General features: G+C 43.5%; 1 long non-coding RNA gene across 2 annotated transcripts; it reads left to right on the top strand.

The window, feature by feature from the left end:
- The first annotated feature begins 11,262 nt into the window (after nt 1–11,262).
- On the top strand, nt 11,263–17,654 carry LOC116561707. 2 transcript variants are annotated; one of them, XR_004273566.1, is made up of 4 exons: nt 11,263–11,454; nt 12,085–12,175; nt 15,784–15,959; nt 17,067–17,654. It is a non-coding gene; the product is annotated as an uncharacterized LOC116561707 (long non-coding RNA). The 2 variants fall into 2 exon arrangements; XR_004273565.1 differs by lacking the exon at nt 17,067–17,654 and having other exon boundaries at nt 15,784–16,286.
- Nucleotides 17,655–24,253: the final 6,599 nt, after the last annotated feature.

Raw genomic sequence — 24,253 nt, 5'->3', positions numbered from 1 at the left:
TTTCTAAAAAGATTTCTTGGTTAATTGATATGTTGACTTCTTGGGTGCACTGTACCTCTTCTTTTGATGGACATTCATTTTATTAGAAGTTGAGTGGGAGACCATTGGTTTAACATGCTCCTGCTGGGGCAGGCACAGTGGCTCACACTTGTAATCCCAGCACTTTGGGAGGTTGATATGGTTTGGCTCTGTCCCCACCAAATCTCAACTTGAATTGTATCTCCCAGAATTCCCACGTGTTGTGGAAGGGACCCAGGGGGAGGTAATGGAATCGTGGGGCTGGTCTTCCCCCTGCTATTCTCATGATAGTGAATATGTCTCATGAGGTCTGATGGGTTTATCAGGGGTTTCCACTTTTGCTTCCTCCTCATCTTCTCTTGCCACCACCATGTAAGAAGTACCTTTCACCGGCCGGGCGCGGTGGCTCAAGCCTGTAATCCCAGCACTTTGGGAGGCCGAGGCGGGTGGATCACGAGGTCAAGAGATCGAGACCATCCTGGTCAACATGGTGAAACCCCGTCTCTACTAAAAATACAAAAAATTAGCTGGGCATGGTGGCACGTGCCTGTAATCCCAGCTACTCAGGAGGCTGAGGCAGGAGAATTGCCTGAACCTAGGAGGCGGAGGTTGCGATGAGCCGAGATCGCGCCATTGCACTCCAGCCTGGGTAACAAGAGCGAAACTCCGTCTCAAAAAAAAAAAAAGAAAAAAAAAAAAAGAAGTACCTTTCACCTCCTGCCATGATTCTGAGGCCTCCCCAGCCATGTGGAACTGTAAGTCCAATTAAACCTCTTTTTCTTCCCACTCTTGGGTATGTCTTTATCAGCAGCATGAAAACGGGCAAATACAGAGGCCAAGGCTGGAGGATGGCTTTCAGGCCAGGAGTTTGAGACCAGCCTGGGCAACATATTGGGACCTTGCCTCTACAAAAAGATTTTTTAAAAAGTTAGCCAGATATGGTGGCTTGAGTCTGAGGTCCTAGCTACTCAGGAGGCTGAGGCAGGAGCATTGCTTAGCCCCAGGAGTTGAAGGCTGCAATAGGCTAAGAAGGTGAGACTGCACTCCAGCCTGGGTGACAAAGTGAGGCCCCTATTTTAAAAAGAAAATGCTCCCTCTGGTTGGAAGTAGAATTATAGTTATCAGAGGCTGGGAAGGGTGTGTATGTGGAGGAAGAGGGAATGAAGGGTCCAAATGTGCAGTTAGATAGAAAGAACAATTTCTAATGCGCAATAGCAGAGTAGGGTGACTGTAGTTAATAACGATGAATTGTATATTTCAAAATAGCTAAAGGAGCAGACTTGGAATGTTCCCAACACAGAAATGGTAAGTGCTCAACACGATGGAGATTCTAAATATCCTGATTTAATCATTACACATTCGATGCATGCAACAAAAGATATGTACCCCGAGCAAACACATGAATGTTATGTGTCAATTTAAAGCATGCCCCCTCCACGTTGCTGTGCTTCATAAGTCTATGTGTGTGTGGAATATCCACACCAATCACAGCACAGTCCTGTGTCACTTCTACACAGCAAGATGGGACAGGGCCAGAGGTGGTGCTCCTGGAGGGGGGACGCAGGGCCAGGACAGTTCACTTTTGTGGGGGTTAGGAGCGAGTCAGCCTTGGGACAGGAGCTCAACACCTGGGCCTCACCCTCAGAGATTCCTGCTGAAGTGGTCTGATTGGGGACCCTGGCCTCAGTATTTCTTAAAAACTCCCAATGACTCCAATGTGCAGCCAGGGTTGGAGGTGACAGACACATACGTGGTGAAGTCAGACTGTCTCCTGGTTCCTGTGTTTACCTGCTCCAGTTCCTGCCAGCACAGGTCTACAAGTCTCTGAATTGCAACCTCAAATTAGAGGGAGAGGAAATCTGATTGGCTGAGCTTGGATCCATGTGTCCATCTTGGTCCAATTAGCCACCGCCAGGGAGATGGGCCATAAACTATAAAGCTGTCCATGGAGGAGCCCACCCCTTTAAATCTGGGGTGTATTTCCCATGAATGGGAAGGTTGTGGCCGGGCAGACATCCCCCAAGGTGACTGGCACAGCTTGTGCCAAGTGCTATGAAACTCTTGTTTGTTTTGAAGTCTGTGAAGTCTTTAAGGGCAGACATCATTTTCTGAAACCCCATGTATTAACCATGTTTTCGTTTTCTATGTTTTAGGATGCTTTGATATCTTGGGGCTTTGTGGACCTAGGAAGGGACTGCCCTTTCCAGGGTTGGCTATCTCCTGCAGGTAACAAACAACTTGCCTGTGAGATGCCTTTGATATACAAACCAACTCATCCCAAGTCCATTCCCCAAACTGGCTCCTTTCATCAGGCTCAGGAAACCCTAGATAACATCCTCCTACCCAAAGTCATCCTTGGGCCAGATACCGTTCAACTAGGGACCACCCTGATGGCCCAGAGCTTGCCGAAGTCATTCAACCTATCCAGTCCTAAACTTGCTCAGTGGCTTACCCTGCCTCGCCCGTTCCTTCCCTTGAGAACCACAAATGTAGAAAAGACTTCGCCCATGCTTTTCTCTCACTCCTGCCTCCTGACCCAACGGGTGCCTCCCTCTGTGGCCCTGAATGGTGTGGCATGGTGTGTCCCCTTCTCTTGGGAACCATAAGTAACAAACTGTCTTTTCAGTGGTGGTCATCTCCTAATCTGCTGACCTTACCATATGACATTGTTTGAATATTCAAATCTTATGTTGAAGTGTAATCTCCAGGGTTGGAGGTGGGGCTTGGTGGAGGTGTTTGGGTCATCAGGGTGGGTCCTTCATGAAAGGTTTAGTGCCACCCCCTTGGTGACCAGTGAGTTCTAGCTCTGAGTTCATGTGAGATCTGGTCGTTTAAAACAATGTGGTACCTCCCCACTCGCTCTCTTGCTCCTGCGCTTGCCCTGTGAGATATCTGCTCTCTCTTCACCTTCTGCCATGAGTGGAAGCTTCCTGAGGCCGTCACCAGAAGCAGGCACTATGCACCATGATTCCTGTACTGTCTGCAGAACTGTAAGCCAATGAAACCTCTTTTCTTTATTATTTACCCAGGCTCAAGTATTTTTTTTTTTTATAGCAATACAAGAACAGCCTAATACACCATCTCTGAAAAAGAATAACCTCGTGGGTATGAAACTCAGCATCTGGCAAAGTACCTGTTACATAGAAGGCAAGTGATAACATGTACACATATGTTTATTGCGGCACTGTTCACAATAGCAAAGACTTGGAACCAACCCAAATGCCCATCAATGATAGACTGGATAAAGAAAATGTGGCACATATACACCATGGAATACTATGCAGCCATAAAAAAGGATGAGTTCATGTCCTTTTCAGGGACATGGATGAAGCTAGAAACCATCATTCTCAGTAAACACAAGAACAGAAAACCAAATGCCACATGTTTTCACTCATAAGTGACGGTTGACAATGAGAACACATGGACACAGAAAGGCGAACATCATATACTGGGACCTTTTGGGAGATCGGGGACTAAGGGAGGGATAGCATTAGGAGAAATACCTAATGTAGACAACAGGTTGATGGGTGCAGCAAACCACCACGGCACGTGTATACCTGTGTAACAAACCTGCACATTCTGCACACGCATCCCACAACTTAAAGTATAATAACAACAATAATAAAGAAGGCAAATGATAAATACTTGCTGAATTAAATATCTGAATGGATGGATGGATAGACAGATGGACAGCTGGATGGACAGATGAGTGGGTGGGTGGGTGGTTGAATGGATGGATGAGCAGACCCTTGAGCATTTAGAGGGGGCATGGTATGAAGCTATATGCCTGATTCAGTCCTGGGTGATGGATGCCTAGGCCTGTCCTCCCATGCTCCTTCCTCTGTCTTAAAAGCAATCACAGGCAATTACAGTGGGATAACCAAATGGAGAGGCCAGGTGACTCTTGAAAAGTAGCAATCAGACTGAGACCCAGGGCAGAAGAAAGGGTGTGGGTTCAGTGTCCCAGCTCTTGAGGGACACTGTGTTTGTAGGTAGAAATGATGGAGGGATGTGCACTGACATTGTGTCACTGTGCTGGGTCTTGCTCTCCCTTCTCCTCACAGACTCTCTCTATAGGATGAAAGAGTCTGAGCAACAAAGAATTGTTGTTCCATCTAGTCAAACTGGGGGAAACTGACAAACTCCATCTTGGTTCATTAGACCCATGGATGAATTATGAGACGTGAAGGGAAACCATGCCTGGTGCACGCTTAATGAACCCAGGGTCTCCAGTGATGGATGGATGGATGGAAGTGAACATTCATCTACTCTCACTTGCTCCAATGATGTCATTTTTAACCAACAGTGAACTTCACCCAGAAACAAACCTGGACACAGAGCAGAGATAAGGGGGGTGAGAGAGCCTCAGGAGGAATGTTAACCAGATTCCAGAAGCCTGCCAGTCAGTCCTGCTGCGAGTTCATTTAAATGCTCAGTTTAGCTCTTGAATTAAAACAAGACAGGGCTAAAACTTTAATCAATCCAGTTCAGCTGCCACACTCAGGCATGAGCAGAGAATAAAATGAAGGTCACAGGAGAAGTCCGGGAGAGAGAATTTGACAGTCTGCGCAGATGAATGAGGTTATGCCAAATGGCCTTTGAGATGAAAAGGAGGCCCTGGTCGGCAGTTCATTTAGAACAGGAGTGGCCATCTGTCAATAGCTGGGGCCAGATTCCCAATCCTTGTTCTTCTGGAGCATGCAGGGGTGTGTTTGTGTCCGTGTGTGTGTGTGTGTGTGTGTGTGTGTGTGTGTGTATGTGTGTGTGTGTCTGCTTACCTGCCAGAGTGGAGAGATAGGTAAGAAACTGCTAAAAAGAAAGAACTCCTCTTCCATTGTTCACCTAGTTAGAGATTTATGTTACTTAGCAACTAACTTCCATGGAGGATCCCTTCCTCCCTCCCTCTGTTCCTCCCTTCCTCCCTCCCTCCCTCTCTCTCTTTCTTTTCTTTTTCTCTCTTTTCCTTCCTCCCTTCCTTCCTTCCTTCCTTCCTTCCTTCCTTCCTTCCTTCCTTCCTTCCTTCCTTCCTTCCTTCCTTCCTTCCTCCCTCCCTCCCTTCCTTCCTTCCTTTTCTTTTTTATAGAGTCAGGATCTTAGTCTGTTGCCCAGGCTGGAGTTCAGTGGTACAACTATGGTTTGCTGTGGACTCAACTTTCTAGACTCAAGTTGTTCTCCCACCTCAGCCTCCCAAGCAGTTGAGACTATAGGTATGTGCTACCACACCTGACTGATTTTTTTTTTGTGTGTGTGTGTGTAGAGAGGGTCCTGCTATGTTGCCCAGGCTGGTCTCATACTCCTGGCCTCAATTGATCCTCCTGCCTTGACCTCCCAAAGTGTCGGGATTACAAGCATGGGCCAGCATGCCTGGCCTTAATTCATATTTCAATGTTCAAGTTGCTTCTTCACATAATCAGTTGATTTTAGCCTGAATTCCTGAGCTCAAGGAAGGTGTGGCGATTTTGAAACCAGTGCCTATACCTGGTGGCGGGCCAAGGCAGCAGTGGTGTGGCCTTAAGTAGCAGCAAGGATGCTGTATTAGCCAGGGGTCTCTAGAGGGACAGAACTAATAGGATATATGTATATATGAAGGGAGTTTATTAAGGAGAATTGACTCACACGATCACAAGGTAAAGTTCCATGATAGGGACAGCAAGGTGAGGAGTAGGGAAGCCCGTGGTGATCAGTCCGAGTCCCCAAACCTCAAAAGAAGGGAAGCTGATGGTGCAGCCTTCAGTCTGTGGCCAAAGGCCCAAGAGCCCATGCAAACCACTGGTGTAAGTCCAAGAGTCCAAAATCTGAAGAACTTGGAGTCTGATGTTCAAGGGCAGGAAGCACCCTGCACAGGAGAAAGATGAAGACTGTAAGAGTCAACCAGTCTGCTCTTTCATCTTCTCCTGCCTGCTTTATTCTAGCCGCGCTGGCAGCTGATTAGATGGTGCCCACCCAGATTGAGGGTGGGTCTGCCTTTCCCAGTTCACTGACTCCAAATCTCTTTTGGCAACACCTTCACAGACACACCCAGGAAGAGTACTTTGCATCTCTCAATCCAATCAAGTTGACAATATTAACCATCACAGATGTAAAGCAGGGGAAAGGGATGCCAGGGTCCAGAGACCGGCTTCTCCTCTGAACTTTGCTCAGCACCCTGCATGCAAAGGTATGGGAAAAGCCAACTGGGTGCTGTGGCTTAGGAAAAGTCCAGAGGTAGGGAGTTGAAAGTGGACACAGAGGCTAGTGGTGTGTAGCCAGGAGGATGCAGTGGAGGCCTCGAGGACCATCAGCCACATCCAAACACTGTCCTCCTGGGCACCCTACTCTCATTGCCTTGACCCCTCAGTGCCCTCTGGGACTTAGACACCTCTAAGGAGAGAGACCCTGTGTTAACCAAGGCTGCCTCCATCCCGTCTATCCAGACAGCCCATCCACTGTGCCTTGGCCGCCCTGCTCTCTCTCTGACTTTCTCCCACCATCTCTTTCCCTCTCTCACCTGCTCCAGCCACACTGGTCTGTCAATGCCAAGACAGTCTCCTGTCTCGGCCTTTGCACTCATTCTTCTTACTTCTTGGAATGTTCTGTGCCCAAATATGCTCAGGGCTCCCTTTAAACTTCAATTGCTCAAATATCAGGTTTCCAGAAAGGCTTTCTCTGACCATCTTATTTAAAATAATGCCACCATCCATCACTCTCAGTCCTGTTTAATTATCTTCAGAACGCTTATCGCCACTGACATCATGTACATATAGACACACACACACACATATATATCACACACACAGGCACACACACACACGCACATATATATGTGTGTGTGTATATATATATGTGTGTGTATGTATGTGTGTGTATATATATGTGCATGTGTGTGTGTGCCTATATGTGTGTGTGATATATATGTGTGACACACATACACACACATCTCAGAGATATTGTGGATTTAGTTCTAGATCTCCACACTAAAGTGAATATCATGATCAAGTGAGTCACACACATTGCCCAGATCCATCAGAGGAATCACTATGGCGGCTATATAGCCTTATAAAATGTATTTCTTAAATAACACAACTTGAAGGTCAAAATTACTCCTTGATCCATAAGCTTCAGGATAGATTTTGTGTTATCAGGCATGAAAACAACATCAATCTTCTTGTATATCTCCATCAGAGCTCTTGGGTGCTTAGGCCATGGTCAATGAATAGTAATATTTTGAAAGGGTTTTTTTGTTTGTTTTTTTCTGAGCAGTAGGTCTCAACAGTGGGCTTAAAATGTTCAGTAAACCATGCTATAAGCAGATGTGCTATTAGCCAGGCTTTGTTGTCTCATTTACAGAGCACAGGGAGAGTAGATTTAGCATTGTTCTTAAGGGTCATAGGATTTTCAGAATGGAAAAGGAGCATTGGCTTCAACTTAAAGTCATCAGCTGCATTAGACTCTAACAAGAGAGTCAGCCTGTCCTTTGAAGCTTTGAGGCCAGGCATTGACTTTTCCTCTCTAGCTATGAAAGCCCTAGATGGCATCTTCTTTCAATATAAGGGTGTTTCATCTACATTGAAAATCTGCTGTGGCCACTTTCATCAATAATCTTAGTTAGATCTTTTGGATAACTGCTGTAGCTTCTCCGTCAGCACTTGCTGCTTTACCTCAAGTGGTGACATTTTTATCCTATGAAAATGGCTCCTTTCCTTAAACCTCCTGTACCAAACTTTGCTAGCTTCCAACTCTTCTTCTCTTCCTCTCTTTCTTCTTCTTCCTTTTCTTCTTCCTCTTCCTCCTCTTCTTCTTCCTCTTCCTCCTCCTCCTCTTTTTCTCCTCCTCCTCTTCCTCCTCCTCCTTCTTTCTTTTTCCTTTTTCTCTTCTTCTCCTCTTCTTCTTCTTCCTCCTGCTCCTCCTCCTCCCTCCTCTTCCTCCCTCCTCCTCCTCCTCCACCTTTCCTCTCAGTGTTTATAGAATTGAAGAGACTTAGGGCCTTGTTCTGGATTAGGCTTGGCTTAAGTGAATGCTGTGGCTGGTTGGATCTTCTATCCAGACCAACTACAACTTTCTCTACATCAATAATAAGGTTGTTTCATTTTCTTATCATTTGTGTGTTTACTGGAGTGGCACATTTAATTTCCTTCAAGAACCTTTCCTTTGCATTTTCAACTTGACTAACTGGCATAAGAGACTTAGCTTTCAGCCTGTCTTGGCTTTCAATGTGTCTTCCTCATGGTTTAATCACTCACAGCTTTTGATTTAAAGTGAGAGTAGTGTGACTTTTCCTTTCACTTAAACACTTAAAACCCATTCTAGGGCTATTCATTGGCCTAATCTCAATATTTGTGTGTCTCAGGGCATAGGGAAGCTGAATAGTTAGAACATATAACATTCATCTGTTAAGTTTGCCATCTTTTATGGGCGCGGTTAGTGGTACCCAAAAACAATTTAGTAGTAACAGCAAAGATCGCTGATTGCAGATCATCATAATAGATACAAGAAGAATAATGAAAAAGTTCAAAATATGACAAGAATTACCAAAAGGTGATACAGAATCATGAAGTGAGCGCATGCTATCAGAAAGATGGCCCCAACAGACTTACTCCACGCAGGGTTGCTACCAACCTTCAATTTGTAAAATACACACATCTGTGAGGAGCACTGCAGCGAGGTGTGCCTGCAAATTTATTTGTTTGTTGATGTCTATTTCCTCCATTAGAACATCATTCCACAGAAGCAACGATTTGGTCTTTTTCATTCATTGCCGTATCCATAGTGCTCAGGACAGCACCTGTGCAGCAACCCCTCCTGAATATGTGGCAGCTGTGCACAGCCTTCTCTGCTGCACTGCGTGGACGTGAGCAGTGTAGGGAAAGCAGCCTCCATCTGTCCCTTGTGGCTCCTGTCGCAGCCTTCTGCCTTCAGGACCCACCAGTTAAGCCTCTTCTGCCTTCTCTACCTCTCCACTGCCTCAGTCCAGAGAAACTTTATCCAGCCTGGGGCAGGGCTGTCTGGCTCTGACTGATCACATATTCTTCCAAATCTATTATTTATGCCTAAACTGTATGCCCTGAGTCTTTCAGGCCTGAGGCTTCTTATGCTCAAAAGCCAGGCTTTGAAATACAGAAAGCTTCTTCCCTTCTTAAAACTATGGTCTCTGCTGTGAGTTTCCAGAAGCCTATTTTGTAACGCAGAAGTGAAAGCTTGATTCCTTTTACTGCATTTTGCAATGTCATCACTTCACTAATGCGGGCGTGTGAATGTCCCTGCGGCTGCCTACATCAGAAGTCAGGCCAAAGGGTGAATAAGTAGGGTGAGGTTTTAGATCAAAGTATTATCTGCCACATACTCTATAGTATAGCGACACTCACTAAGTATTGCAAGTGTAAATGACCTTGGAAGCACTTTCTAGTTGGTGCCACAGCATTAGCAAACAAAGCTAAAGATAAAACCCAGTGTTGCTGGCGGTGTGGGAAACACCATGCATTGGTGTTTCCATACATAGATCCATTTCCTCCCTGTATCTGTCCCCCAGTGCAGCACCCAGTGTTTCTGGAAAGCAGTCTGGTAATAGTGTAATGACAACTGTGAACATTATTCCCCGATAATGCATTGGTAATACCACTTTGGGGAATATACTCCATAAACATAAGTCAGAAGGAGAAAACGAAAAACCATATTTTTTTCAAAGATAATCATAGCATTATCTAGAAACAATGATAATATCCAAGACGGGAAAGTGGTTAAGCACTATGACCTGTCAAGACAATGGGATAGAAGCTAAGTCTTTGGGCTTAGGGTAGGGCAATTTTGGGAAGGGTAGGTTACTTTAACAAATAAACACAAACCTTGGTGGCTTAGCACGATAAAAGTTTATTTCTTACACTCATTACAACCCAGTGTGGATCTGTAGGGGAGAGGGGTTTCTGTATGCCATCACGTAGGGTCCTAGGCTTCTGTGTCTAGTGGCTTCACCATTTCCTCCCTGTATCTGATAGATCCATGAGGGAAGAGAGGGAGAACAGAGGATTGCAAGGGAGGCTTCATGAGCCAGATTCGGAGGTCTGGAGGCAACATTACTTCTACCCACATTCTAGGAGTCAGAATCCAGTCACATTGCCACATCTAACTACAAGGGAGGCTGGGAAATGTAGTCTTGCTATCAGCGCAGGGTGAAGGGGAGTTGTTTGGTGAACACATAGCAATGATTGCCACACTGTCAACGGGATATGCATTTTGACTATGTTGACACATGGACACTTAAAGATTAAATCATATTAAATAGACAAAGCTAAACACAGAAACATGAATTAGAACTGATTACTAATAACTATATAATTGCAATTATGTATACTGACCAATGCAGAAGTGATTTTAAAGTGCTGTGGGCTTTGTAGTTGTATGTTTTGTCCTTACTGTAAAATGAAAGTTCACAGGGCAGGAAAAACAGTGGTTAGGGATTCATGTGACCAGATGTGGAGTTCCATTATGATGTTTACCTTTTGGAGACTTTTCCATTAAAAACACAAAAGCTTGTTTGCAGCAACATGGGTGAAACCAGAGGTCACTGTGCCAGATTGTGAAATAAGCCAGATATGGAAGGACAAATACTGTATGATCTCACACATATGTGGAATCTAAAAAAGTTAAACACATTGAGGCAGAGCTTGGAGCAGCAGTTACCAGGGGATGGGGGCTGGAGAAAACAGGAAGATATTGGTCAAAGGGCTCAACCTTTCCGTTATAAGATGACCAAGTGCTGGAAATCTGATGGACAGCACGGATGGTAATGGATGTATTAATTAATTTGATTGTGGTTATCATTATACAATGTATACATATATCAAATCATCACATCGTACACCTTGAATATATTCAATCTTCATTAATTTTTTTTTTTTTTTCTGAGACAGAATTTCACTCTGTTGCCCAGTCTGGAGTGCAGTGGTGCGATCTTGGCTCACTGCAACCTCCGCCTCCTGAGTTCAAGTGATTCTCCTGCCTCAGCCTCCTGAGTAGCCTGGACTCCGGGTATGTGCTGCCACTCCTGGCTAATTTTTAGTAGAAACAGGTGTCACCATATTGGCCAGGCTGGTCTGAAACTCTTGACCTTGTGATCTACCTGCCTTGGCCTCCCAAAGTGCTGGGATTACAGGCATGAGCCACTGCGCCCTGCTGTGTTAGTTAAATATTTTAAAATAAAAAGAAATTAAAAATATAAATGGAAATGCCAGTATGAAAAAATAAAAAGAGGGTTTTCTCAATTGTATTTTCCTGATTATAAAATAAATACCTGTTATTGTAAAAAATTAGAAAAATGTTTTTTAAGGTATGTATCATTATTCAACTCACTGGTAAACACAGTTGATTCTACTTTACAGTTCTTTTTCCTGGGCATACATTTCTATATTTGAGATACTACAGACCATTTTGCGGCAGCATTTGTCATTTAACACTATTGCATAGGTATTTTTCCTTGCCACTAATATAGTTTTTCAATTTTAATGTCTTTACAATATTTCATTATGTAGATGCACTATAATTTCATCCACTCTCCTGGTGGGGAACATTGTTTCCATATTTTGCTGGTATAGCTCACTCTCTAAGGGATATCTTTTACAAATAGTTTAACCCACAATTTCTTTCTCTTTTTTTCGTACTTTAGGTTCTGGGGTACATGTGCAGATCATGCAGAATTTTTGCATAGGTACACACATGGCAAGATGGTTTGCTGCCTCCATCCCCCCATCACCTATATCTGGCATTTCTTCCCATGTTATTCCTTCCCAACCTCCCTACCCCGCACTGTCCATACCCTAGCCCCCTCCAACAGACCCCAGTGCATGATGCTCCTCTCCCTGTGTCCATGTGTTCTCATTGTTCAACGCCTGCCTATGAGTCAGAATATGCGATGTTTGATTTTCTGTTCTTGTGTCAGTTTGCTGAGAATGATGTTTCCAGATTCATCCATGTCTCTACAAAGGACATGAACTCATCGTTTTTTATGGCTGCATAGTATTCCATGGTGTATATGTGCCACATTTTCCTTGTCCAGTCTATCATCGATGTTAGCCCACATTTCTAATTACTTTTTAGGATGAAGTCCTTAAAAAGGAATTACTGGGTCAGAAAACATGAGTGTTTTCAAGGTTCTTGATACACATTGCCCAAACTGTCTTCCAGAAAGGTCATATAATTTGTATTCCTCTCTCACTTCACTTTTGTAGCATCTGGTACTATTAATATTTCTATTTTTTGCTAATTTGATAAGCAGGAAATGATCTCTGGTGACTTTTTAAATTTTTTGGATTCCTTTTGTGGCTGAATAGCTTTCTTATGTGTATTAGCCAAACATTTGTATTTTCTCTTTTGTAAATTATCTATTCATAACCTTTTCTATTTTTCTTATTGATTTGTATGAATACCTTGCATAGTAAGAATATTAACCTTTTTGGCTGTCACGTATGTGGCTAATATTTTTCAGTTCATCGTTTGCTTTAAATTTTTCTGCATGTAGATGTTCACAGTCTTTGTGTGATCTAATATGTTAGTCCTTTTCTTTGTGACTTCCTTCATTATTTTATACTTAGAAACATTTCAATGAAGGGATTAAATAAATACTTATCTATATTTTCTTATGGTTTTCATGTTTTTCAGGTGTTATAATTTTAAAATGTCAGGAGTTTATTAAATTTTATGATGTGAGATAAGAATTTAGATGTTTACACCACCAAGAGAGCCAATTTTTTTTTTCAAAATCACATTCAAATAATTCATTCATTTCTTACTGACTTGTAATACCTCCTTCACTAGCTGTGAGACTCTTATTAAAGTGCATATTTTAGAATCTGTAAAGTGAAAATAACAATCTGTCACTGACCACCCAGAGTTGTCATGAAAATATACTATTTATTTGTAGATAAATCTATAAATCACATGTATAAATCTATGTGAATAGAATGAGATAAATAAGTTGGGCATGGTGGCTCACGCCTGTAATCCTAGCATTTTGGAACTCTGAGGGGGTGGATAGTTTGAGCTCAGGAGTTCAAGACCAGCCTGGGCAACATGGCAAAAGCCTGTCTCAACCAAAAACATAAAAAATTAGCCAGTTGTGATGGTGCACGCCTATAATCCCAGCTACTCAGGAGGCTGGGATTGGAGAATTGCTTGAATCTGGAAGGTGGAGTTTGCAGTGAGCTGAGATCACGCCACTGTCCTCCAGCCTGGACAACACAGTAAGACTCCGTTTCAAAACAAAAACAAAAAACTCCAAACAACAACAAAAATGATAAATAGATGCCACTTTGGGGGTGGGGGATCAGTTTTAAAAAGCAGATGAAAAAATGACAGCAGTAGGTATGTTCAGATTAAAAACGAAAATGACCTGAATTCGGGTTTAGGTCCGCTGACCTGACCTGAATGAAGTTCTCCCAAGAAATCTTTTCCCTGGGGGCAAAGGCAGCAGTGAGCTGGGCACCGAGGCTGGTATGGAGAACGTGAGTCATGGGCAGATTTGTTTCTCAATTCCTAGAAAGCTCTTGCTCATGAGACAAAACGTAGGGCTGGAAATGGGCTTGGGTTTAGAAGGTAGGGGAGGAAATGGGCAGGAGACATGGGAAAACAGCTGCACATTTTTGAGACATTTTTTTCAGCATACAGACTATTAAGTGGCAGCCGGGTATGGTGGCTCATGTCTGTAATCCCACCACTTTGGGAGGCTGAGTAAACAGGTAGATTGCTTGAGTCCAGGAGTTCAAGAACAGTCTGGACAACATGGCAAGACCCCATCTCTATAAACAGTATAAAAAACAATTCGCCAGGGGCAGTGTTCTGCACCTGTAGTCCCAGCTACTTGGGAGGCTGAGGTGGGAGGATCACTTGAGCCCAGGAGGCAGAGGTTGCAGTGAGCCAAGATTCTGCCACTGCATTCCAGGTGGGCAACAGAGTGAGACCCTGTCTCAAAAAATAAATAAAATAAAATGAATGAATGAACAAATAAATAAATGAAAGTGGTTTTCAAAAGGTGACATGTTCCAAATGTTTAATCAGATCTGGGCTGATATACTGCTGCCTAAAGTGCTCTGAGATTTTTCTGGAATTTTGGTCTGACTTTGGTCAGGACCGTGCCTCATGAATGAAAGATCCCTTACACTCTGCTTTCTTATGGATTTGACCACGTCTATAGGTTGTAAAACAAACCCCAGAGTTCCACTGTTCACAGTCTTCTGTTTTCTCAGCTTTCCTTTTTCCATTTCAAAACAAAACTAAGTCATATTGCTCAGTATTCAAAAAGCTGTGAGTCTAGACAGGAGATTATTAAGTGTTTTGTTTGTTTGTTTGTTTGTTTTTCCATGGAGGACAACGGTAAAAGATCTAATACCTACTCCACATAGCCCTGAGTAATTTTTTTCTGTCATCTTTAAGAATGATGCACAATGTGTGAATATGGCCCACAGTTGGGGCCTAATTATGATTCTCCAGTGAGTGCGCTGCATTTTGGAGGAAGTCTTAAACGAGCACTTAAGCAGTAATGCCTCTGAGCACACCACTGTGGATCTGGAAGAGGGCTTTGATTCCTGCACCCGGAGCTGCCTACGCCCATGCTGCTCCCACAAGCACTTTTATCACCAACTTATTAGACCATTATGGTCTGCGATTGTTTTTTACTGCCTTTGATTTTTTTTCTGTTGTCAGACATGAGGAAAGTGATGCGTAATATGATCCAAAATGCTCTTGTTTGTTTTAATCTGCTGTTTTAATATATTATGGCTTCCTGCCATTACCCTTCTCTAGCAGGGCCCCAGGGTCCCTTGGAGACAGTGGAAGCCTGGAATGTGCCGGGCACTTTGGGGATTTGGTGTAAAGCGGTGGCATGTGTGCTCCTGCCAGGTGGGACCTCAGAGCTGGGAGTGGAACTGGCAGCTGGGCTCAGAGGCTTTGGAGGCCACTGTAAAAAAGAGTGGCCCGGGGACTGGGCAAGTGGAACTTGCTCTCCAAGAGATCTCTCCCAACTGTGAGTTCCCGCAGGTGTTTGTATGGATTTGGGGTCCAAAGCCTTCTTGGGCTTGAGGTGGGTTTAGGGCAGCTTCCAAAAACCCAGCTTGGCAGTGGTGAGAAGAGATACCTACTCCACGAAGTGCTTCAGAATGGAGCTTTAGGGTGAGGTGTGGTCTTGAGTGATGGCATCTGTTATGATTACCCATAGTTGTGGCTCTGTCACTAACTGAGCAGATCCTTTCCCTCTCAGAGCCACTTGGTCCCCCATGTCTACATGAAGAGGATGAGATTAGACCCTTCATAATCCCCAGCCTCCCATCAGCTCCCTGGCTGGCCTTCCTGATATCTTAACATAGGCAGCTGTTCCTGTTCCTCTTCCAACATATGAGAAACTGTTGGCTTCTCAAGGCCAATGGCCAGCAAGCTGGGGAAGGCCATGAACAGGGCTATCTTTGTTTTAAAAAAAGGTTTAACTCCAGCCTGGCCAATATGGTGAAACCCCATCTCTACTAAAAATACAAAAATTAGCTGGGTGTGGTGGTAGCCTGTAGTCCCAGCTACTTGGGAGACTGAGGTGAAAGAATCACTTGAACCCAGGAGGTGGATCATGCAGTGAGCTGAGATGGCACCACTGCACTCCAGCCTGGGTGACAGAGCCAGACTCAGTCTCAAAAAAAAAAAAGTTTTAATTGACACATAATAATTATACATATTTCTGGGGTATACAGTGATGGTGTCATACATATAATGTACAGTGATCAGATGAGGGTCATTAGCATATCTTTGCTTTTGCAGTGACCACCAAAGTCATCCTGAAAGAGAGATGGCAGAGCTTAGTCCACTCTACATGCCAATCTGGCTGCCGGCAAGGAGGATGATCAACTCTGATGGCCTCCAGCCACAGAGCAGCCACACCTTTAATAAGAGAACCCTGTCTTGAACTCTTCATTTAATCAACGAACAAATAGTGAGTACCGAGTATGTGTGCACATCAGCTCTTTTCCTCTTCATATCAGCCCTGAGAGACATGCAGGAAGGGTGTTTATGCCCTTTTTACAGATGAGGCGACTGAGGCGCAGTGTTGGGGGCCATCACCGGAACTGAGAGTGACTATGCAGAGACTGGAACCGACTTCCCTTCACCATTAGACCAGTGCTTTCCTGCTGTATTGCAGATGGAGCAATTTTCTCATGACAGAAAAACCCTCACTTCTCAATTTCACCAAACCACTTATGGTTAAGGGAGAAGGACAGGAGTTGGCCTCATCTCTACACATCCATTAAAAATGTTTCAATTTAAGAACTCTGGGCTGGGCATGGTGGCACACGCCTGTAATCCCAGCATTTTGGGAGGCGAGTTGGGTGAATCACTTGAGGTCAGGAGTTTGAGACCAGCCTGGCCAACATGGTGAAACCCCATCTCTACTAAAAATTAGCCAGGCCTGGTGGCAGGTGCCTGTTATCCCAGCTACTTTGGAGGCTGAGGCAGGAGAATTGCTTGAACCCAGGAGGTGGATGTTGCAGTGAGTCGAGATTGCACCACTGTACTCCAGCCTGGGGGACAAACCAAAAACCAAACAGCAACAAAAGCAAAACCTCTGTAGAGGAAAATTAGAACATACCCGTGTACCTGGGCTCTGTTTAAATTTCTGTTGAGATGGATCACGATTTGTCAGTGTAAAACAGTATACTTTGGCCACGAGTAGCAACAGAAATTCCAGCACAAAAATAAAAGTCAAAATATTGTTCATTATCTTATGGGTAACAATAGCTTTAGGGGAGGAGGAATATTTCCCTTAAGGTGATTGACCCTTTGGTGCAAGATGACAGATGAACAAAAAATCCCAGTGAAACGACAGTAGAGACATCTAAAAATGAAAAATCCGTAACAACACTAAGAATGGAATTGTTAAGCTCACACTACTTCGGTTTATGTGTTCATTTCCTCTCTCCTGTTCTTTCTCTCATCACTTGAATGCTGGATCTCTTGGAATGATATTTTATCCCTTAATTTTAATCTCATATATATATATATATTATATATATATACTTTTTTTTTCTCCCTTCTCTTCAGGAAAGAAGCAGCACAATTTGAAATGCCAAGAAAAAAATGGAAAAACCAGAGAAGAAAGGTTTGGTTCAAATATAAAACCGGCAAAAATGTGGCCTGGTTTTGAGCAATTGATGGAATGTAAGAAAAAGAGAATCCATTTGACCTTCTCCTGGGGACATTCTTCGAGAGAGAGTCAGCTAGCGACATGTGATCATATTTCCTTTTCAATGGGTCTGATCACACTCTTTCTATAGTGATCAATAATTATATAATCACATTTACATAGTTTTATAACTAAATGCTTGCCAGTTTCAATTTTTATAATCAAAACCGAAGGCAATTATAGACTAGAAAGAGTGTCTGACAACTGACACTGCGTAGGTGATGTTCAAGCTAGAGGAATTCAAGTGAACAGAAGGGGAAGGGGGAGGGGCAAGTGTAGGTGCAACTTTCTTCATTTGACTTTGGGATGAGAGAAGAGATAATGTGTAAAGAAGATGGGACAAAAATAAGGATTGTGTATATTATTTAAAAATAAAAAGGCAACTAATAGAAGAACTGAACACAATCATATAATGAAACTCAGAACCAAGAGAGATGATTGAAAATATTGCAAGTGAGCCGGGCGCGGTGGCTCAAGCCTGTAATCCCAGCACTTTGGGAGGCCGAGGCGGGTGGATCACGAGGTCAAGAGATCGAGACCATCCTGGTCAACATGGTGAAACCCCGTCTCTACTAAAAATACAAAAAATTAGCTGGGCATGGTGGCGCATGCCTGTAGTCCCAGCTACTCAGGAGGCTGAGGCAGGAGAATTGCTTGAACCCAGGAGGCGGAGGTTGCGGTGAGCCGAGATCGCGCCATTGCACTCCAGCCTGGGTAACAAGAGCGAAACTCCGTCTCCCAAAAAAAAAAAAAAAAAAAAAAAAGTATTGCAAGTGAACTAAACTCCTCCTCTATTAAATAATGCAAATGACTTGATATTATCGAATCCTGGCAAGCTAAGAAATTGAAATCTATGCGTATTGTTTAGAATTATGGTGGTAACTTATCAGAAGAGTTTAAAAAACAAGCTTAAGAGAGTTTCCTCTGAAGTATGGGACTTGTGTGGGAGAGAGCAGATAGGGGTTTACTTTTTACTTCATACCAGTATGTGCAGTTTAAATTTCTTTAAGCTTATGCATATATAATGTTATATTATTTTTGAAAATATAAAAATTGGTGTTAAGAATAGCCATAAAGAGAGCCCTCATTAAGGACTTGTCTCTGCTGGTGACATTTGCTAGCTTGGGTCTTTAGCTAATGATGTATCTCCTTGTCCTTTGTGGGTCCCTAGTCTGTGGCTGAGTTCCTGTTCTGTGCACTGACACACTCCATCATTCTAAATCAACATGTGCACTTAACAGTGCTATTTAAGCCTTAATAAATATTGTATCATCATTTGCGGGGAATGGGGTGGAGAGAAATGGCAGCTCATATATAAGAGAGGGACTTTTCTTGTCAGGGCCATTGTGTATATACATGTCAAAGAGATGGACACAGAGAGGAAGCAAATTTTCACCGAGGCTTTTGAAAACATAATACAGAAACTTATAGCATCCTTACTCATTTCTTCAGGGAAGGGAGGAAATTCAAGGGTTCTCTAGGCTGTCCAGGGCTCATGCTTCTGGTACCAAACAAATCCACCTTAATGTGTTGGTCCATGGGCTCTGAATATTCTCAGCAGCATGAGGCCATGGTGTCTGGGCACTTCTCAGAGCTTTCTCATGAGAAGTGGCATCCTAGCCCCTCCACCTTACCCATCATCAGGCCTTGCCCTGGCCAGGGAATGGTGGGCCCCACCAAAGCTAGGTCTCCAAGACTCAAAACAGAGGCTCAGGGCCCCACTTTCCAAGAGCCCTTGGACAATGAGCTGGCTGCTAGTGCTTGGCTAGTTCTGGACTTCCCTGCTCTTTGTGGGATGGCCCTGGCTCCCCTTTCTCTAGGGTTGACCCTTCCCATATTCATGTTTCCACCTGCCTTGAAACCTCATACTCCTTCTAATTTGGGGGCCTTTTCCATAGGAACTCTTGCCCTTTCACTTAGTCCTTACCAAATGGTTGGAATACATATTTGGTTTCCCAAGGTAGCTACTATGAAAGAATCAATACATATTTGGATGCATGCATTCTAATCTGTTTGTTAGAAAATCAGAGTTATGGAGTTTTTATGTTCCTTACAGTCAAATCTACCAGTGTTCCAGTGTCTTCTGATCATCTACACCTTGCTGCTGATCCCAGTACAAGTTAGTGCAACAGCCTTCAATATGTAGAATTTCTCATAGAAGTCTCTTGTATTTATTGGGACTCCCTTTGGTTCCAAGCCACAGAAACACAAATCAAATTAGCTTAAGCAACAAAGGGAATGTATTGGCTCTTAGCCAAGGAAGCAAGGTGGATATATGTTCAGTCACAGCTGAATCCAGGGGTTCACACAATGTTTCCAGGGATCTGTCTCTCTCACCAACTCTGGCTCTGCTTTGCTTTGTGCACTGCCCACTTTCACATGACTTTCTCCATGTGGGACCATGATGGTTTCTGGGATCACCAGGCTTATACTTGAATAGTGTGTGATACAAAAGGAAACTGAATTATCTCTTATTTTCTTTGTATATTACATCTTTTTTTTTTTTTTTTTTTTTTTTTTTTTTTTTTTTTTTTTTTTTTTTGAGATGGAGTTTTGCTCTTGTTGCCCAGGCTGGAGTATAATAACAAGATCTCAGCTCACTGCAACTTCTACCTTCCAGGTTCAGGCAATTCTCCTGCCTCAGCTTCATAAGTAGCTGGAATTACAGGCATGTGCTACCATGCCCAGTTAATTTTGAAGTTTTAGTAGAGATGGGGTTTTACTATGTTGGCCAGGCTGGTCTCAAACCCCTGATCTCAGGTGATCTGCCTGCCTTGGCCTCCCAAAGTGCTGAGATTACAGGCATGAGCCACCACATCTGGCCTGTATATTAATTCTTACGGAGGACTAGTATCACTTGAGTCATAAGACTTTGTACGAATACTCTAAATGGGGAACAAGTAGGGTGATACCCTCCCTGAGCCATGTGCTCCTCTCTGCAGGCAGGAACAATCACAGACAGCTCTCCCAGCATCACATCTCAGTATTCTTTTAGTTAGTTCATTTCAACTAAATTTGCTTCAATGTGTATTTGTTGAATGTGTATTGTGAGCCAAGCCCTCTGCTATGCATTGAAGATACAAAGATGAATAAGCAGAACATCTCCTTTCAAGGTGTGCAAAATACAACTGGGAAAGTAAACACTTGAACAATTAATGATAGCACCATGGGATAAATGCTACAGTAGAAATCTAAGTAAGTATGAAGAGAGCACTGGATTGGGGGAGAAGATAAGGAATTCTTAGGGAAAAAGAAGACATTGGAGCTGCACCTTGAATGATGACTAGCTCTTCAATTTGTGCCCCCTGCCTATCTTCCCTTTTTTCTCCTTTCTTCCTTTCTTTTGGGTTTATTGTTAATATTGTTACTCCATTTTTTCCTCCTTATTAGTTAAGAAGTACTATATTCTTCTTTTCTATTCACAAGAAGCTACTCTAGAAGTATAATATGCACCCTTATATTATCAAAGTCTAATGTTAGTTTCTGGTTTTGCCCCACTTTGGAGAAACTTGGTTATTTTGACTGGGTGCCGGGCATTGTGTTTGAAAGACTGTTTATAGAAATGTTTATGGCTGGACACAGAGGTTCACACCTGTAATCCCAGTACTTCAGGAGGCCAAGGCAGGAGGACCACCTTAAGTTGGAAGTTCGAGGCCAGCCTGACCGACATGGAGAAACTCCGTCTCTACTAAAAATACCAAATTAGCCGGGTATGGTGGTGCGTGCCTGTAATCCCAGCTACTCGGGAGGCTGAGTCAGGAGAATCGCTTGAACCTGGGAGGCGGAGTTTGTGGTGAGCCGGGATGGTGCCATTGCACTTCAGCCTGGGCAACAAGAGCCTAACTCCATCTCAAAAAATAAATAAATAAAGGAAATGTTTATGACCTCATATGATGTTATCTTCCCCCAGAGAGATGTTTGCTTGTTTGTTTCTGCCACACTCCTTGGGAATGCTAGCAGTTTTGGGCAGCAAACTTGATGTACATTAAAGGTTTGACATTTTCTTGGCTGAACAGATGACCACATAAGGACTGATTTACTTCCAGCTATCTAAATGCCTGTGATGCAGTCTTAAGCATCCCAGCCATTGGTAGGCTCCCAGATTCTGTCTTTTGTCCCCTCAGCTTTCGAGAGGCTGCCAAATGCACAGCCTAGCATCTCGACTCTTCTGCGTCAGCACATGCTCCCAGGTGAAAGCTCTCCCAAGTGATGTTCATCTCTCTAGGTGCCTGGCGCCTCCCACACTTTGATTAGCCGGTTTTCACCATCTTATTAGGTCTTTGATGCTTTTAATACAATATTTCTGTATTTCATTCAGATCTCCTTGTTATTTCCTGAGGAAGGAGTTGTCTGAACTACCTAGTCTTCCTTTACTGACAGTGAGCACCTCAATAGGCAGATGGGATAGAGAAGGATATTCCGAGGCAGTGGGAAAATACATGGAGTTGGGAAAGAGCGTGGGAGAGTTTGGGGAGAAGTAAATGACGCATTGCTGGAGAAAGAAAGAGGGAAGTGAGACAGGAGGCTGGGAAGCAGGAAAGATGCCAGCTTATGGTGTTTAGACTGTTGAGTAGCCAACTGAACAGACTTCAGGTTTTCAGAGCAAGGGAACAACATAATCAGACCTGTGCTTCATCACTTTAACTTTAGCTGTGGTATGGATAATGTCTTAGGGGAAGGGAGGGAAGATGAGAAAGGAACAAGACTAGCTAGAAGATGAATGTCCTCATGTTTGATGAGGAAGGAGGGGAAATGAAGTCACAAGGCAGTAGACAGAGTCAGAAAAGATTTTGGGAGCAGAAGCCAAGAGACATGTTGATGTTCATAAAATTCTTTGTTGAGCTTTGTATGTTGACATGTAGTCACTGTCGAGACCTGCTACAGACATAGAGCAGGAGGATGAATTTATCAACTTACCTGTAACTAAACATCCTGGCATCTTGAATGCTCAGAAAATCAGCTCTCTGGAGCCCTAATATCTGTAGAAAATCAAATAACCATGGGAGAGTGAGAAGTTAGGGGGCATATATATATATATATATATATATATATATATACTCAACCTTTGTCTCGTGTTGATCTTCTCTGGCAAGTGTGGAAAGTCCCTTACTGTGACAAAGCCTTTTTTCCCCGCCCCCTTAGGCTGAGGAAGCCTGAGAAAAGTAAATTTAGGGTTCTGTGATTGAGCAATCAAGCTCAGATAGGAAAAGACAAAAATCAATCGGAAAATTGGCTGTCGTGAACTGGGGCTTAGGGATAATAGCTGACTCACCTTGGCTCTAGAAATAATTATCTTTCCCGGACTCCCAATTTTCCTTGCTGCTTTTGTTCTTCTCAAACGGAGGTCCTTGGAAGCATCATCCAGCAAAAGTAATTTTAGATGATAACTTCAGTGCTCTTGAGGGGCTGTTTGTATCTGATGGCAAGAGCTATGAATAGCGTGACATCATCAGTAACCAATAATGCAGTCATTGGTCAGTCTCTTACCAGGGAAGGAAGGTGGTCCTGGGAATTCTCTTGGAATGGCGTTTTGAAAGCCTGCACTACACTGTGACTTGGGGCAGGCTACTTAAAACTCTTTGTGAGCCTTTGTGAAATGGAGGATAACAGTAGTTCCTCAATATTACAAGATAAATAATAGTTTCTTGTAGTAATTAAAATTAGATATGGCCTGGCACAGTGGCTCACACCTGTAATCTCAGCACTTTGGGAGGCTGAGGAGGGCATGTTACTTGAGGTCAAGAGTTTGAGATCAGCCTGGCCAACATGGTGAAACCTCCTCTCTACAAAAATACAAATATTAGCCAGGTGTGGTAGCAATGCCTGTAATCCCAGCTACTCGGGAGGCTGAGGCAGGAGAATCCCTTGAACCTGGGGTGGGGGGCAGAGGTTGCAGTGAGCTGTGATAGTACCATTGCATTCCAGCCTGGGTGACAGAGCAACACTCCATCTCAAAAAAAAAAAAAAGAGAGATACTACATGTGTAAAGTGCCTGGGACAGTGCCTGGTGCAGTGACTTCTCTGCAAGTATTAGCTATTTTTTTCCTTTTGAATGTACTCATGGCATCAAATCTTTTACTTATGCAGCAAACACTTTTGAGTGTCAGCTATGTGGAAGACATCATGCTAGATTCTGGGGCTATGAAAAGGAGTAAAATTCAGTACTTACTTCCAAGCAACTCACAGTGCAGTGAGGACGATGACAAGTCAAGGGATAGATCTCCAACCAGAAAGATCACAGAAGGGCAAAGAGACCTTCAATCCACACATAGGCCTTAAAAGATGATAGGAGTTCATCAGCCAACTAAAGGTATTCCAGAATGAAGGAAGAGTGTATATAAAGGGCTAGGGGCAAACAGGTAGATGGGGCCTGTAGGTACCTGCCAGTGGCTCTAGGGTCGGAGGCTGGTTGGTAACAGGTGAGGCTGGTGGACGGATTTCAGATCAAGGAAACCTGTGAGAGACACACTAAGACTTTGGACTTTATCCTAAAATGTTTATTGGAGAACCATTGGAATTGTTTTAGGAAGTGACAAAATCAGATTAATGATTTAGAAAAAGTGATCTTGCTGCAATGCAGACACTGAGCTGGAGAGAATCCATTCTGTAGGCAGAAAGATCAGTCAAGACACTTTTTAAAGATCCAACACTGAAATGATGAATGAGAGTCCTTGAGCCAGGCAGGGGCAGAGGGACAGAAAAAGGGGCAGATCTGAGAGATATTGAGCAAGTAAAATTGTCACCAATCAGGTAAAGGATGAGGGACACAGAGAAGCCAAGGAGAACTCCCAGTTCCTGAGGAGCTGGGCGTAAAGCAGAGGAGGCAGAAAGTGGGATGAATCCCAGGCTGGGGTGTTTCCATGTGTGTGGAATGGAAGCCCACAGAAGCAAAGGAGTTAAGAGCTTGGGCAGCATGACACTAGAGATTAAGTTCCATGCTCTGGACTGGATAGAAATCAAGATGGCAGGAGGCTGGTGGATTGAGAATGGAACAGGTTGAAAAATACTCCTTTGAGAATGGATGTTATTTTGATCACAGTTCAAAGTCAT

Source organism: Sapajus apella, unplaced genomic scaffold, assembly GCF_009761245.1.
Source record: "Sapajus apella isolate SASKATOON/1434 unplaced genomic scaffold, GSC_monkey_1.0 scaffold30, whole genome shotgun sequence".
NCBI classification, from domain to species: domain Eukaryota; kingdom Metazoa; phylum Chordata; class Mammalia; order Primates; family Cebidae; genus Sapajus; species Sapajus apella.
The sequence above is the reverse complement of the archived record's forward strand: the minus strand, read 5'-3'. Positions and strand labels throughout refer to the sequence as shown.